Source organism: Leucopleurus acutus (assembly GCF_964270905.1).
Source record: "Leucopleurus acutus genome assembly, chromosome: 10".
Classification (NCBI taxonomy): domain Eukaryota; kingdom Metazoa; phylum Chordata; class Mammalia; order Artiodactyla; family Delphinidae; genus Leucopleurus; species Leucopleurus acutus.
The window spans coordinates 68,351,047-68,368,296 of record NC_139153.1 but is presented as its reverse complement, the minus strand read 5'-3'; positions in this window follow the sequence as shown (position 1 = coordinate 68,368,296).

Here is a 17,250-nt window from a genome sequence, read left to right as displayed (position 1 = left end):
AAGGCTCAGTAAATGGCCCCGTTATTATTACTGTTATCATGATTGCATTGTTGTTGTTATTGTCTCCTACTCTCCTTGTGCCTTACTCAGTGCCTGGCACACAGGGTCTCAAAGTCTTCCAGGTAAACACATAACAGAATGCAGAGTTGTCATTCTCACCTTGCCGGTCTCACCTCCTAGTGCCTCATTCGCCTGTAATAGCTCCTCCCTCATTTGCCTTTTTTTTTTTTTTCTTACTACCTCTGTGTTCCGCGCCAGAATATTTGAATGATTTTTGTGCCATAACTCACCACCCCTAATGCCCAGATCTTGGAAGCCTGGGAGATTGGTGTCAGGACATTTGGTGGGTAATGGGTTCTGGGCAGTAGAAAATGGCCCCCTTTACAGAGATACAATTATACAGGTTACACTTCCCTGGCTTCAGACACAGCCACAGACCTCGGGAAACCTGGCAGCAGCACGGATGGTGCATAGGGCCACATTATATAGAATATTCTCCACTTTCTGTAAACAAGCTGTTGACAAATATATAAGAAATGAGATGGTTTTCTTTTCCTTCTTTTTTTTTCCCACTCTAGCCAAACACTGCAGGCCCTCGTGAGTCACAAAAGTTTTGAGATATTACTCAGGAATGTAGGAGGAAAACTCCATATTTTCCCGTCAAAGGTTTGGTTTTCTTTTTTATTTACTAGCATGCCACTGGGTAAATTGAACCCTGAAAAACATTAAAAGGAAATAAACATATCTCTCAGCTGCTCATGGACCTAGCGCTCTGCCAGGGAGCTGGGTTATCAACAAGCCTCCCCAGCCAAGGATAAACTTGTAGACTGGAGGTGGGGTGGGGTTCTGGGGGCCTGCAAAGCAGGGAACCTTCAGGTCCTCCCTCCAGGCATGTTGGAGCTCCCTTCCCATCCACCAGCCTGCAAGACCCATGAAAAACACCTGCATTCAGTGTCCACAGTAGCTCTGGGCAGACAGAATGATTCCCTTTTATCCCCACCTTTCTAGTCCCTGTGCTTCTCACCAACCCACTATACACACACACACACACACACACACACACACACACATCCCAGCAATGACAAACAAACCAGAACCACAGGAGGAATGTCATCTCAGAGTCATATCTGTATGGTTGAAATCAGAGTGTGGGTTGCCTGAGAGCATTCTTATGGCCTGTTTACAGTCACTGAGAATCAATACTTACTTTGGGGAAAGAAAAAATATATATATATATATATACACATACACACATATATATAACTGTGATGGATGGAAGGATCTCTCTCACTCTGAAAACCATGACAGATGAGTTTTGTTCGGCCCTTTATGCATTTTTTTTTTTTTTTTTTTTTTTTTTTTGGTGGTACGTGGGCCTCTCACTGTTGTGGCCTCTCCCGCTGTGGAGCACAGGCTCCGGACGCGCAGGCCCAGCGGACACGGCTCACGAGCCCAGCCGCTCCGCGGCACGCGGGACCCCCCCGGACCGGGGCACGAACCCGTGTCCCCTGCATCGGCAGGCGGACTCCCAACCACTGCGCCACCAGGGAAGCCCCCTTTATGCATTTTAAAGGTGCATTTAAACTCACTAAATTAGAATCTGGGTCAGTGGTGGCACCCATCCAGCCCTGGCCTGGACGCCTTTCTTTCTCAGCAGGGGGGCAGCCAACCACGGCCTTGTTCAGAATTCAATCTCTCCTGAGTGGTGTGACTGCTTCTTTCTCTCTCTGCTCAGTTTCCAGGATGAGAAAAACTGGGTCCTCTCCCCAGGAGAGCAACCCCAGGCGAGGGGTGAAGGCAGAGGCTCCACTGCCCTGTGGTCCTCAGAGGCCACAGCCCTACCACAGTTGTGACTCAAGGCTGATTGGGATCATGGCAAGCAGCCCACACAAGCTCCAGGAATACAAAATATATTCTGACACTCATTCTCCGGCTCAAGAACATGCAGTGGCTCCCAGTTACCCACAACAACTAAGTAGGCAGAGACTGCCTGGAGCTTTGGGTTGAAAAGGACTCTAAGGCCCCTGTGTGGCTCAGCAGGGAGAGTGTAGTGATTGACTAGTGATGTCTGCCATGAATGAAGGAAGGAGATAGCAGGCACCCATGCTGAAGAGCTATCTTCCCCGGCTTACAGAATTAAGTTCAAATACCTCTGCTGCTCTTCCAGACCTCTTCACTGTCAGGCTTCTCAGTTCCTCTGCGGGGTCATTGCCTACTCCTCTCCAACAAGGCCACTCTAGTCAAGCCAGGTCTCACATCGTACTTGGCATGTGCCCCCTCAGTCCAGCTTCTGTGCCTCAAGCTGGTACCCCTACCCTCCTGCCATCTCTCCATCCTTCGTGTATGAGTTTAATTCCTACAACTTCTTAAGGTCCAGCTCGAATCCTCTTCTCCCATTAAGCTTTCTTAACTGCTTTGGTCCATACTGGCTATCAAGGGCATTACCGTATATTGAAATGTTTGAGTGTTAGATATGTTTGCTGTTTTCAAGAGCTCATCTCCCCAACCCGATTGGAACCACCCTTACCCCAACCACCATTGCCTCCAAAGAAGAATCACATCTTAATTTCTTTTGCATTCCTCACAGCACTTCATGCGATGCTTGCCAGGACTCAGCCTGGCCACAAGCACTCGCTGATTATGAGGACTTCCACAATTTTAACTAGGTGCTTTGAGATCTCTGGGGTCCTAGAAACCAAACCTATGGGGCCAATGATGGAGTCAAATGGGCCTGCCCTGGACCGGTTATCCCCAAGATCCAAGTTCCATCCCTGACTCACTGTGTAATCTTTGGCTTGGGCATAGCTTAACTAAATTTCTGGGCCTTGATGTGCCCATCTGCAAAATGGGCAGCCACTTTCTGCCCACCAGGCAAGGGGCAGAGTTTCACCCTCCATCCTGCCACCAACTAGCCGGTGACACAGGGTCAGGGACCAGGTCTCCTTGAGCCCCAGTGTCCTCCCCTGTAAAATAATATTCTCAGTGAGGAATAGGTGTCCAGGAAGGGTTTGTTCCTTTCTATTTGGTCCCTGAAGCACAGTAGAAGAAAGAGGTGAAGAAGGGGGAGATGGGGGAGATGCAAGCCCCAGCATCTTATCTTTGGTACCACTCCCCTTCCTCCAGAGCTCTCTTACTTTCTCCCCGCTCTCCCCAGACTAGGAAAGGGTTTGGGAGACAGACATGCTTTACAGAGCCCACAGGATGGGGGTTAGGGGGACCCCTTAGACCCCCACTGGCTGAGGGGGGCAGATGACTCTGAGGCCTGAAAGTTAGTCATAGACAAGCCAAGGGAGATGAGGGAAGGCTCAAGGCCCAGCAGACTCCCTGAGGAGTAGAAAGGGGCTGAGAAGACAGCCCCTGTCTGGACCATCAGAGAGGGATACAGAGTAAAGGTCACCCAAGCCAGCGGGGCCCTAGGCCTGTTAGTCACAGCTCCCTCCCAGTCAGATGCACACAGAGCCTCCTGACTCCTCACAGGGACCACAACCCCCTTCTCTCCCTCCATGCACACACACCACAGCTGCTCTGCCCCGCCCTCCCCCAGGTGACCACCACAAATGGTGATTACAAAAATTATGGGAAGATATCTGTGGCACAATTCAGGGCAGAAAGCAGGACACAGCACAACATGTGCAGTAAGAGCACCATAGTGTAAGAAAAGCTGAGAGGCTATAGCCAGTAGAGGCTGAGGGGACAGGCTCTGAAGCCAGACCACCTGGGTTTAAATCCCAGCTCTCTCTCTTCTAACCTGTATGACCTAGACAAGTCACTGTGACCTTTCCATGCCTCAGTTTCCTCGTCTGTAAAATAGAGAGGAGTAATATGGGTACCCCTTCGAGTGAGTTCATCTTCAGAAAGCATTTATCACAGTGCTTCATATCACTACAGAAGGATGTAAGCTCAAAAGGGTGCAGACTTTTGCATCTTTTATTCACTGCTTTAGCCTGGCGCCTAGAATAACACCCAGCACATAGGAGGCATCAACAAACATGTGTGAATGAATGAATGGGGGTGGGGGAACAACACAGGTCAATCAGAGGCTGCCACGCACCCACTCTGCTGGGGGAGGCAAACACACACTGTGCCCGTCTACATGCGTCTGTCTTTCCATAAACACTGAGCGCTCGCGGAGCACACAGGGATGAAGGAGGCCCTATGGCAGAGACTGCTAGTTATCTTCCTTCCATTCTCCCCCTCCTTCCTAGTTCTGGAACTTCTGGCCGGTCACCCAGCCAAACAGAATAAAGGCTACATTTCCTAGCCTCTGTTGCAGCTAGACAGTCATGTGATTAAATTCTGACCAATAGTGTAAAGGGAGGTATCAAATGATAGCTTCCTCCTTGATAGCTGACACACACTCTTCCCCCAGTTGACTGGAAAGTGGACATAATGGCTGGAATTGGCGCAGCCATGTTAGACTGCAAGGGGACCTTGGTCATGAAAGTCGCCCATCATAGAGCAACAAGAGAGTAGAAGCCCGGGTCCCAGAGGACCACATGGAGCAGAGCCACCTTATCAGCCCTGGACTCCAGACTTTCAAGAGAGAAAGAAAGAAAACTTCTAAATTGCATAAACCAATATTTGGGGGTTTACTATCACCTGCAGACCATCTCAGTCCTAACTGTTACCAACCCCCTCCCTGGAAGCTCAGTCAGCTGGGGGAGGCACAGAAGGAAATAGACCAACTCTGCCGAGTGTGGCGGTAATGGATATGCACAGGGTACTGTAGGAAGAAGTTCAGAAGAGGGAGGACCAGGCCCCAACTGGGAGGGAGATGTGGGGATCCAGGAAGGCTTCCTGGAGGGAGTGACGCCTACATCGAGTTCCAAAGAATGAGTAGGGGGCTTCCCTGGTGGTGCAGTGGTTGAGAGTCCGCCTGCCGATGCAGGGGACACGGGTTCGTGCCCCGGTCTGGGAAGATCCCACATGTCGCGGAGCGGCTGGGCCCATGAGCCATGGCCGCTGAGTCTGCGCGTCCGGAGACTGTGCTCTGCAACGAGAGAGACCACCAACGAGAGGCCCGCGTACTGCAAAAAAAAAGAATAAAAAACAAAGAATGAGTAGGAATTTTCAAGATGGTGAGATGTAGGGGGAGAGGGGTGAATGTGCTATAACTGAGACATAGCACATTCTCAGCATATATGAGAGCTTGGGGAACTCTGGAGAGAGAGATAAATTTTGTCCTGAGAGACCAAGACAGGTTTTCCAGAGTGAGCGGAGCCAGACTCTGGTGAGAAGGACTTGGACAGGCCAAGGCTGGGAGGAAGGGCATTCCTGGCTGAGGGACAGGGCAAAGAGGCCATGACTGAAGGACAGGGATGGTCTGGTGTAGGTTGAGCACAGTGTGCACGGGAATGGGGTAGGAATAGTGGAAGATGAGTTGTGAGTGTTTTAAACCCTGTATGGGGTAAGACTTGGAAACTCTGTACAGATGCCTAGTGTGTAACATGTATAAACTTGCTTAACCTCACAACAGCCCTATGAGACAAGTACTCTTATAATCTCCTTTTGCAAATGCAGAAACCAGGCAAAGGTAGATTAAACTTCTTGCTCCAGGCTCACAGCAGGGAATGGTGGGGCTGGGATTGGAGTCTGGGCAGTGTACTTCTCAGCCTGGTGCTCCCCTGAGACCCTATGCACTCTCACAGGGCCGTGGCTTCACAGAAGCTACTCTCAGCCCTTTCCCTCTACCCACCCTGACCCCTCCCCTTCCCTCCCCATCTGGTATCGCCTGCGGGCAATATTAGTGCCTGGCTGGCTTATAGCAGTACCAGGAGATTTTGATCTTGGTCCTGAGGGAAAGCGAAGAGAAGGGGTTCCAGGGAAGCCCAGGGGAGTCCAGAGCAGCCAAAGAGAAAGGCACATCTGAAAAGCAGACCCCAGATTCGTTCAGACAGGGTCCTCCTTTCATTTTAGGGGTAAGATTTCCATCAGGAAACATCACGTGTCTAATCCTGTGTATATGATAGGAAGATAACAAACATCCATGTATTAGTGTGTTTCTTATGTTGTCTTATTTAGACCTCCCATCAATTCCATGAGGTTGACACGCTCACCCTCATTTTACAGATGAGACAAAGCGCAGAGACGGTAAGTAACTTGCCTGGGTTTGCCCAGCTCATAAATGACGGAGCCGAGAATTGCGCCAGGTCTGTGTGACCCCCAAGCCCACACTCAGAGTCGCCTGGCTCTTACAATTTCTCTGTCAGAGATCTTTATATCCATGACAGAATTCTGTTCAGACACTGCTGCCTCTTCCCTCGCCACCCTCCCCTCCCCCTCCCATCCTGCTACCACAATCTGTAGTCAACATAGGTCTTGAAAAGGTGACAAAACCACAGACCTCTTCAGAGTTTTTTTAAAATGTAGTATTATTATGCAAGAGCTGAAAGAACTGTTTCTAGAAACACCACTTGCTTTACTCAGTCCTGGCACGTTCAGAAAGCCCGTCCTAAGACATGAATCTGAGCGACTTCGGGCACCAGAGACCTTGGACTGGTTCTCCTCCATCCCCTGCCTCTGGGAAGGGCGCCTCTTAAATACTGCTGAGCAGGAGAAGGGCCACTCCCCGAGATGGAGATGTGTGCTTCCCTCCCTTTGGCCACGAGTCTATAATAACCTCTCTACAGGCAGAGGCCCAAAGCCAGAGTGCCAGGCTGCACAACTCCAGGGGGTGCTATTCCCACAGAGTGCAGCGTGCCTTGGTCCCTGGGGCTGCTGCGTCAGCCCACCTCCTCACGGACTGGCCTCGGCCTTCCACTGCCCCACTGTCCATCCCCTCAATCCTTCCGGGACTTTGTGCTGGTCCGAGGCCCGCCCACTCCAAGCTGTGCAGCATCTTTTTTTTTTCTTTTTAACACCTTTATTGGCGTATAATTGTTTTACAATGGTGTGTTAGTTTCTGCTTTATAACAAAGTGAATCATCTATACATATACATATATCCCCATATCTCCTCCCTCTTGCATCTCCCTCCCTCCCACCCTCCCTATTCCACCCCCGTGTGGCATCTTAAGCCCAAACTTGATTCTGACTGATGGCTGGATGCTGGGCAGCCCACATGTCTCGAGTTCTTCCCGGGAGAAGCCCCAACTACAGCCCACTAAATCAATAAACAAATTAATAAGCAAATACTGCTGTCTACAGAGCAGGACTGGGACTCCGGGCGAAAAGATTTCAAATCAACGACAGACGACCACAGGGCATGCCGGGAACCAGGGCACCATTTTTCGGTGGAATTTTCAAAGCCCCCGTTGCTCCCAGGACTAGAAACAAGGTTGGGGGCAGAGGCCAACAGGGAGCAGCAGGGGGACAGAGCCTGTTGTCAACAAAAATGACTTTCCATCCTCAGCTTCATCTTTCATCCTCACTTGCTCCAGTTCACTGTTTCCTGCCGAGAGCAGGGCTCAGTGCACAGCTGGCAGGAGCTTTGATCTGGGTACCAGGAATGATGTTGTGGGTGAAAAAGGAGCCACGAATCACACGAGGCACCAATTAAGGGCGTTGGCCCTTTATCGCTGACTCGCAAGTACAGGGCCGCAGCGGCAGCAGCACAGCTGCTTCTGCTCTCTTCTCTGCTGGTCTGGCAAGTGGAGGGAGGCCAGGTGGATGCAGGTGCCTGTGGTAGGGAACTGACCCCTGTGGATGCCACCCCCATCGTCCCATTCGTGAGAGAGTGGGCAAGTAGTGCCCAGGGCCTCAGATCGGGGCAGCCAGCACTGGGTTCTCTAGGCAGGGAGGTCCTAGAAGAAATCTCCATGCCGACCCCCACCCCCGGGTATGCAGAGGCCCAGGGGCCAGGGTCAGATGTGAACAGAAATGCCTGGACAGCTGAAAATAGACTCAACCGGACCCCAGGAGAACCTCCAGCCGGGAGGCCTGTGGCGCCCTTTTCTGAGAGTCTCCTGAATGACCTCGTCATCTCTTTTGTGCTCACAAATGCCACCCAATCGCAGCCCGCTACAGCTGAATAATAAGGCAGAGAGAGTGTCTGCTTGGGGCCCTGGCCTCTGGGCTGCCTGCCAGAGCTGTCAGGCTGCCCAGACTTCAATACCAACAGAGTTAAGGGACAAGAAAACAGCTCCGGTAAAGACGTGGAGGCTGGAGAGGGAAGTGACCTGTCTTGTGAGGCGACAGAGTTCAGGTGCCCAGGGCTTTCTGACACGAGGCTGTCGTGAGGCCCAGGCAGGCGGGCTCCCCCGCCAGCTAGGCACGAATGGCGCCTGTAGTCAGCAGAGCCAGCCTCGTGGCGCTGCCCTGTCTGGCTGCCCACGGCTCGTGCTGCTAAGGAGACTGGGCCCACCATTTCCTTTGCGGTCATCGGGGAGGGGTCTTCCCAAGCTGCCGCAGCTCTTGGCAAACACTCTCCAGAAAGGGGGGAAGATGCCCCCCTAAATGCTCCGGGACCCTTGGAGAATTCGGATCATGAAATGCACGTGCCGAAAAACCTCTGATGACCCATTGATGGCCCAAAACAACGTCAGAAGTCACGAACAGCCCTACGTTCCTTTGCTGATTCCAGCAATCCCTGGGTGCCTGCTCTGGCTGTCCCAAGCACCTTTGGGGAAGGTGTCCAGGTGGTGACAGTAAGCAAGACAGATGTGGTTCCTACCCTCTCTGAGCTGGCAGTGAGGAGGGGGGCCTGGCTCTGAGATTCAAAAAGTGGGTTAGGGTGTGGGGGAGGGGGGAGATACTCCCTAGAGGGACGGTGGGACCTCAATTGAGCCTGGAAGGCCAGCTGGGCTGGGAGCAGGAGTGCATTGCAGAGAGTGGGGAGGGGGCTGGCTGAAGGCAGAGGTCAGGAGGAGCCAGTCAACCAGGGAGGGAGAAAAGGAGGCCAGCCTGCTGGAGGGAGAGGGTGTAGGGCAGACATGCACCTCTCCCTCTTCCAGGTTGGGTGAAAGCACGGAGGCCCAGCCCCAGGCCCTGACTGCGGCCTCCCAGGCCACTTGCCCTCAGGTGCTGCTCGTTTGTCACCCCCTCCCTCCCATACCAATCACCACGTGAGAGGAAATTGGAGAAAGTGAGAGAGAAAAGGAGATCAGCTTTGATGGGACAGGCTGAGTCTGCTTGCTTCTTGGCCCCAGGGAAGCCAAGAGAAGCCACACAGCTTTGGGTCAGAGCACAGACCCTGGGGCTGAATCCTGGCTCTGCCCTTCACTAGCCCTGTGGCCTTGGGTGAGTCACTTCCCCTCTTTGTGCCTCTTGTGTTTCTCCATTTGCAAAAAAGAGGTAAAAAATAGTACCAGTGTTCAGAGGGTTGTTGTGGGGATTAAATGAGTTAGTGCATATTAAGTGCCTGGAGCAGCTCCCAGCTCGTGGCAAGAGCCCTGTAAGTGTGACTCACTTATTACCCTGAGAGAACAAGGTGTCAGCCTTCCCCAGAGGGAGGTGCCCTGGGCCGGGCCACTTTAGCTGGTGCAGGGACCGGGAGACACGAGTGAGAGGAGGAGAAAGGGAGAGAAGTAGCCCAGGAACAACAGGCCTGCTCCAACCTCCTGAGCGAACAATGGAGAAAAGTGGGAACCCACGGGGCGCAGACTTGCATGTGCATGTGTGTGTGTGTGAGAGAGATCTACACACAGGCAAATGCACTCATCTCAAGTGTCCAGGCTGATCGGTTTTTACACACTTCTATCACATCAGAATGTTCCTTCAGGGACATTGGTCCTCAACACAGTGTTCATCAAAGCAGGGAGCCCACACCTCCAAGGGGACAGGAAATAATCGATTGGGGCACAACTTCTATCTCTTCTATCTTGTCCTTTTCAATTTCCCTCCTTGTATGTACTTTATAATGTACATAATATATTAGCACAGTTGTGCATGTTTAGAATTTATTAATAGATAAACATACATTTGTGGGGGACATGAGCTTACTCTTTCCTGCTTGTCCCTTCAGCCCTCCTCAGCCCAGCCCTTAGGCTCCCTGCCCTGCGGAGTCAGGCGGGATTTGGGTAATGGGAGGGCTAATGGGAAGAGGAAAGTGCAGTTGGGGAATTTATTCCGATGGCTCCTTCCCTGCAGGGCCACTTCAGGTGGCTGTGTCCCTTCTTGGGAAGCTCCTCACAGGTTGGCTGTCTCCCTCCAAATCTGGGTGTACCACTCTCTCCCCTCCCCTATGGACCAAGGGGTGGTCACAGCTCTGCTTACGGCACTACCCCTTATGGTGCCTCTACACCCACACCTTTATAAAGAATCTTTTGTAAATAAACTTGCTTGAATTATCCTAACATAAACAGGACATCTGTTTCTTCTTCTTTTTTTTTAATTTATTTATTTACTTTTGGCTGCATTGGGTCTTCATTGCTGCACGCGGGCTCTCTCTAGTTGCGGTGAGCGGAGGCTACTCTTCATTGCAGTGTGCGGGCTTCTCATTGCGGTGGCTTCTCTTGTTGAGGGGCGTGGGCTCTAGGCATGTGGGCTTCAGTAGTTGTGGCGTGAGGGCCCAGTAGTTGTGTCTCGCGGGCTCTAGAGCACAGGCTCAGTAGTTGTGGCGCACGGGCTTCGTTGCTCTGCGGCATGTGGGATCTCCCTGGACCAGGGCTTGAACCCGTGTCCCCTGCATTGGCAGGCGGATTCTTAACCACTGCACCACCAGGGAAGCCCAGGACATCTGTTTCTTGCTGAGACCCTGACTAATATACGGGCACATCCTCAAATATGTTTTACCCACAGGGATGTGTGATCAAAATATTTGGAGATTACTGTTTACTGCACAGTATGTTGCCCATTTGTGGATCAGGACCCATCAGGGCAGTCTTCGTCTTCCTGGGGGAGAAGCAAAGGCAGCAGTTTTCAGAGTTTGGAAGCAGCAGGCATTTAGATAGTCTGCTTTATAGGGTGGAGTTGACTGGACTCCCACTTGTGGCTTACCAGGGGTTCTTCCCTCTGGGAGACTGATGGCCAGGGGGGTGGTGACAGCACCCTCCGGCTCAGTGAGGCTGTCTCTCTGGGTCCTGTTTCCTGTTGCGAATTCAGCTGACTCTCAACTGGCCAGTACTTGATTAGTTCGGGGTCTTGGGGGCAAGGCGATGACAGCCTCACCCTGGATGACACGAGGAGAGTTTAATAAAGAGCTTGTTTGCGAAGGTGCAGGCAGGTTTAGGGAAACTGGCAAGGGTGCTGCAGCACCCAGGGCTGGCAAGAGTGGGGAGCCCCTGAGAGAGCAGCAGTGTGGGGAGGGCTGCCTGATGGTGGGTAATCACTGGTAGAGGGACATGGCCAACCAGTGGTGACCTTGCAGGGAGGAAGCTGGGGTAATAAATTCCCTGTCCTCACTCCCCTCCCTTCCTTAAGCCCAACTGGAAGCCAGAGGGCAAGGGAGCCCTTGGATGCGTCCAGAGAGGCAGTCGTCCAGGCCTGGGAGCAAGGCACTGAAAACTCACATCCCAGGGAGCACGAGGAATGTCAGAGGAAGACGTCTGCCCTTCTCCCCAGGCAGAGCAGGGTAGGCAGCTAAGCAGTGATCCGTGATCTAACTTCAGGCAGGAGCCACCAAAGGGAATCCAGGCAGGAGGCAGGAGGAGGGGTGCTCGCTCTCTCTGATTCCACACAACCTCAAAGAGAGGAGGCGAGGGAGACGAGAAGCCATGTATAAAAACACCGGTACCTCCAGCAAGCCGTTTAGGAAGAGCTCCAAGCCTTGTTCACTGCAAAACAACACCGATCAGGTTTTCGCTTCCTCCGGAGAAGGGGAGACCTGAAAGAGAGGTGGAGCGAGGGGGGAACGGGTGGGGGAAAGGGGGGGAAGGGGTTCTCTCTCCCTTCTCCCTGGGAAAACTCAGACCCGGCTCTGCATCTGTCTAACTGAGTAGCTCTGAGCAGGATCCTGCGTTTCTCTGGGCCGCAGTGTCCTCCTCTGGAAAGTGGCAATAATAACATCCACTTCCTGGGGTTCTTGGAGAAGTGAATGTGACACACGTGTGAAAGCACATGTTCCTCCCCAGAATAAACGGAGGATGGTGGGCAAGTGCCATTTGATGGAATAGCGAAAAGGAAGAACTCATCTCTAAATGTGTCTTGTTGAAATAACAGGACCTTTCCCTCGCCCCCTAAGGGTTTTCTGAATGTCTTCATGGGCACCCCGTCTTGTGGGCTCCTGGAGCACAGGAGGGGATGGAGGCTGGATGTTGGGCTGGAGATCAAACAAACACAGACATGAAACAACGTGAGAACACTGGGAGGGACAGGCAGGGTTTTGGGGTAGTATATATATATAGGAATTCCAAGAAGGGGGAAATAGGGCCGGGGGAGCCAGCACGGAAAATGTCAGAATTCCAGGTGAGAGGAGTCACCAAGTAAAAGCAGGAGTCTGGAACAGGCAGGGCAGGGAACTCTCTGCGTGCTGGGCAAGCTGGTGGGAAGGGCCAGATACGGGTCCTGGAGTCCCTGCTCTCAAACACCACACCACGTGACTTGATAACCACAGATGTGGAGACCCTATCCCAGAGAATCCCCTCCAAACCTTTGCCCCTCCTGTTCCCTTTCTCTGCCCCCTCTGAGCAAAACCTCATCCCTGAATCCATCTAGTCATCTGCTTTCACCCTCCAGGCTGCTGACGTCAGCAAGAGAAAATGATATCTTTTTGTCAGTCTTGGAGTCCCTACAAATAAATTTATTCATTCACTCATTCAACAAATATTTATTGGGCTTCCCTGGTGGCGCAGTGGTTAAGAATCTGCCTGCCAATGCAGGGGACACAGGTTCGAGCCCTGATCCGGGAAGATCCCACACGCCACAGAGCAACTAAGCCCGTGCGCCACAACTACTGAGCCTGTGCTCTAGAGCCTGCGAGCCACAACTACTGAGACCACGAGCCACAACTACTGAAGCCCACGTGCCTAGAGCCCATGCTCCGCAACAAGAGAGGCCACCGCAATGAGAAGCCCGCACACCGCAACGAAGAGTAGCCCCCGCTCGCCGCAACTAGAGAAAGCCCGTGCACAGCAACGAAGACCCGACACAGCCAAAAATAAATAAATTAACAAATTTACTTCAAAAATATATATATTTATTGAACATCTCCTATTTATATCCACTATTCTAGGCCCTGGGGGATACATCAGTGAATTCTGACCTTTCCAGCACTGCCTCCCCCACCCAATTTCCCAGTTTTACGTTCTAGTGTAGAGAGACAATAAACAAAACAAATAAGCAAAATACATAGTAAGTACTATTGAGGAAAAGGAAAGAGACTTGGGAGGGGGTTCAATTTAAAGAGAACAGCCAGAGACGATCTCACAGAGAAGGTGACTTCTGAGTAAAGACCTAGAGGAGGTGAGAGGGAGTCATGTAGTCACCTGGAGGGAGAGCATTCCAGGCAGTGGGAACAGCAGGTACAAAGACTGTGAGGTGGGAGCATGCCTGGCATGTTTGAGCAATAGCAAAAGGCCAGTGTGGCTGGGTCGACTGAGCAAGTGAGAGTAATAAGAGGTGGGGGGGACCCAGTTGTGGAGGTCCTTGTAGGCTATCCTAAGATTCTCTTTCTCAGCTGAACCCTCAACACTGTATTTGGTTTCCCTCTTTCAAGCCACACTGCAATTATTTCAGAATTTCAAATCCCCTATACTGATTAGGGTGTAATTGGCCACAAGTAATAGAAAAACCAACTGGCAGTGGCTCAAAACATAAGGACATATATTATATACTGGACAAGTATCTGAAGGTAGCAGGTCCCAAAACTAGTTTAGCAGTTCACAGATGTCATCAAGGACCCAGAGGCTCTTCCTGTTTTTTCATTCTGCCATCCTCAATGTGTCTCCTCAAGGTGACAAAATGGCTGCTGCAGTTCCAAGCCTCACACCCCTCCCCAACAGCTTCCCAAGTAGAAATGAAGGAGTCAGGGAGAGAAAAATGTATGTGTAGAATGAGAAGACAGGAAGACTTTCTTCACACATATGTCTCTTATCATGGAAGAAAACAATTTCCTAGAAGTCCCAGCATATTATTCCTTATGTCTCATTTTCAGAATGAGGTCACATGTCTATTCCTAAGCCAATTACTAGAAGAGAGAAATAGATGGTCATCATTGATTTGTACCAATCATGATTAATCTGGGGGCTGGACACATTGACTCCTGGAGAAAACTGGGCTCTCCTAGCAAAGGAGGAGGAATGCTGGGGGGTAGGTGATGGACAGTATCTGCCATGCCCATCCCAATTCCCACTGCTCCCCTCCTGCAGCACAAAGAAAACAAAGAACTTCAGGGTCCTTCAACCACTTGCCTGCCCTCCCACTCCATCTATCATCCCTCCAGCTACATCCTGGATCCCCACTCCATTGAACTCACTACTGTTCTTCCAAAATCTGCCACTCTGCCTGGATTTCCTGTCCCAGCAAATGGCAACACCATCCATTTGTCTGAGGCAGAAAGGTGGGTGGCTTCCTAGACTCTCTCCCTCACTTACTCTCCACATTCCCTCTTTAATCACCTCCTTCATAGCTCTCCAAGCTCCTTCCCATCCCTACTGTGACCGCTCTGGCTCAGACCCTGGACCACTGCCACAGCCTCTTAACCTTGTCCCTGCCTCCAGTTTCACCCACTTCCAGACCAGGGCTGGGAGTAAACTGAGGCAAGCGAGACACCTGGGGGGCAAGATGTGGGGCAGCCCAGCTCCCGACCAACCTCCACACTGCAACCAGCTGACACTTCTAAAACACGCATCTGATTACAATGCCACTGATGCTCAGAACTGCCCAGGAACTCCTCTCTGCCTCAGTAAGGAATCCAACGCTTTAGAGTGGTCCAAAGACCAGCCCCCCACCCCATCTTCCCAGCCTCCTCTCCCCATGCACTTCATGCTTCAGTCATTCTAGTCTTCCTCATGCCTCCATCATTGCATCCTGGGTCCTGGGCCTAGAACACCCTTCACCCATCTTCTGTGCTCCCCTAACTCTTTTTTTTTCTTTTATGAAACATGCAAGACTTACATAAAAGGTATGAGTAATAGTAAAATTATTACCCTTATATGACCAACATCACTCAGCTTAAGAGGTAAAACATTACCAAAACAGTAGAAATCCCCTGAGCACCTGTCCCCAGTCACATCCATCTCCCCAGTTATTGAGATAATCTCTAACCTTCTAGCAGCATGAGGGATCTTAGTTTCCAGACCAGGGATCAAACCCTCGCCCACTGCAGTGGAAGCGCAGAGTCTTAACCACTGGACTGCCAGGGAAGTGCCTAGCCTGCTTTGGACATTTACTATTTATACAGCATACGTTTGAGTAGTTAAAGCAATATATAGTATTGTTTTGAATATTTTGCATGTTTTGAAACTTTAGGGAAATGGTATCATATGGTTTATGTTCCTCTGCAAATTGTTTTTTCAAACAGCACTATGTTTGTGAGATTCATCTGTGTTGATGTGCGTAACTCTAGATCAGAGGTCGACGAACGTTTCTGGAAGAGACAGGTAATAAGTATTTTAAACTTTGCAGGCTCAACAATCTGTTGCAACTACTCAACTCTGCCACTATAATGTGAAAACAGCCATAGACAACATGTAAATGAGCGAGTGTGACTGTGTTCCAGTACAAGTGTAATTGCAAAAACTGTAATTACAAAAAAAATCCAGCAGCAAGCTGGATTGGGTGTAGTTTGCTTATCCCTGCTTTAGACCATCATTGCTGTATAATTTTTCATTGTATGACTACACTACAATTTATTGGCCCATTTTTCTATTGATGGATATTGTTGATTGAATTATTGTTCCCAACTCTTTACTCCACGACTATATAGAACTATACATTTACATCCTTTGCCATGTAGAGTGGATGGAGAACATACCCCTGCTCCACTAACTTTGAGTTTGACCCAATGGAATTTAACCAACAGAATGCTAGAGAATGTGATGCATATAGAGGTTATAAGTGGTTTAGTTTGGCCTCCTGCCATTTGCCATGAGAAGAGCATGCTCCCAGCAAACTGTTATCCCTTCAGCCTGGGTCTCCAAATGAGAGATACATGGAGCAGATGCAAACCTAAGCAGAATCACCCCAGCTGAAATCCTGTGAGCAAGAAGTAAATGTTTGTTGTTGTAAATCACTGAGATATTTTTAGGATTATTTGTTACACAGTATTATTGCAACAGTAGCTGACTAATATGATGGACATTTAAGTTGTTTCCAATTCTTTGCTATTGCAACAATGTACATGATTGTAGTATGTCAACTGGTGCATCAGTGCATCTTTAACTTTTCTAGTTAATGCTGATTTGTTTTCCAGTTTTGTACGAATTTACACTCCACCAGCAATGTATCAGAGTTTCCATGGCTCCACATCCTTGTCAACACTTGGTTTTGTCAGATGTCTGCAGACCTGATGGATGTGAAATTGCATTGCCTAACTCTTACTCATCTTTCCTTTTCTCTGAGCCTCCTTCCTTAACTCCCCAGTCTGAGCTAGGCCCACATTCTCAATGCATTCATAGATCCTTATGCTTGCCTCTCTCACAGTGCTGGGAACATGGTATTGTATTTATCTTTTATTAGTCTGTCACCACACAGAGAGCCCCTGTCCCCCAGCCCCAGTATAGAGCTCAGAACATAGTAGGCACTTAATAAATAATTGTTGAATGAAGTTTGATGAGAAACTTTAATCAGTCTGGTCAGCTCTTGCCCTAGGGGAGTGTACTAGCTGAGACAACTACCTCATCACAGGTACAACACACACATCAATGTGTGTAAAAGATCAGAGACTGATTGCTTTTCATGTGTGTATCTGACCTGGGCTTTGAATGCTACTTGTTTTTATGCTAAAACTGTGATCAGACCAAGGTGGATTTCAGGGGACTAGCAGTAGCTAGAGAAGTGAGTGAAAGCTAAACCCTAAGGGTCTGGGAATGTTTTGTAAGCAAATGCAATCTTAAAAAGCAGGCTGCTTGCATAGTAAATAGCTAGCATTTGTTGTACACTATTCCAAGCACTTCATACATATATGGAGCCTTACCACAACCCCATGGGGGTAAATATCAGAGGAGGAAACTGAGAAAATCGACTTGCCCAAGGTACACAGCTAATGAGTGGAGGACCTGGATTGATTTGAACTCAGGCAGTCTGGCTTCAAGGCCTGAACTTTTAATCACCATCCTCTCCTGCTGTTCTGGAAACCATCACACACACACCGAAAGCAATTGCTCTAGAGATCAAGGGACCTGGCCTCTCCCAGAGACCCCTTCTCTGAACACTGAGAACCCCTTTCGATGGCATGGTTTTGTTTGGCAAATCCAAAGGCCAGAGTTCTGAGAGA